Below are 278 nucleotides of genomic sequence, written 5' to 3'. Positions count from 1 at the left end.
TCATCTCACAGAGTTACAGCTTTCCCCTCAAGAATCCGCTCGCTAACCGTGTTCTTGTGCAATTCCCAAAGTGATATTTGTAAGCCCATAGAGGTCTATGGTGAAAAAGGCAATATCCTCAGAGAGAAACTGGAAAGAAGCTTTCTGAGAAACTGCTTTGTGATGTGTGACTTCCACTGACAGAGTTACATCTGTATTTCGTGGATCTCTTTGTTATCCTCATTTCTGTGGCATAAGAGAACAGATATTTCGGATCCCTTTGAAGACTATAGGGCCAA

The sequence above is a fragment of the Mandrillus leucophaeus genome, unplaced genomic scaffold (genome assembly GCF_000951045.1).
Source record: "Mandrillus leucophaeus isolate KB7577 unplaced genomic scaffold, Mleu.le_1.0 Scaffold63, whole genome shotgun sequence".
In the NCBI taxonomy this organism is placed as follows: Eukaryota; Metazoa; Chordata; class Mammalia; order Primates; family Cercopithecidae; genus Mandrillus; species Mandrillus leucophaeus.
This window is presented reverse-complemented; position numbering follows the sequence as displayed.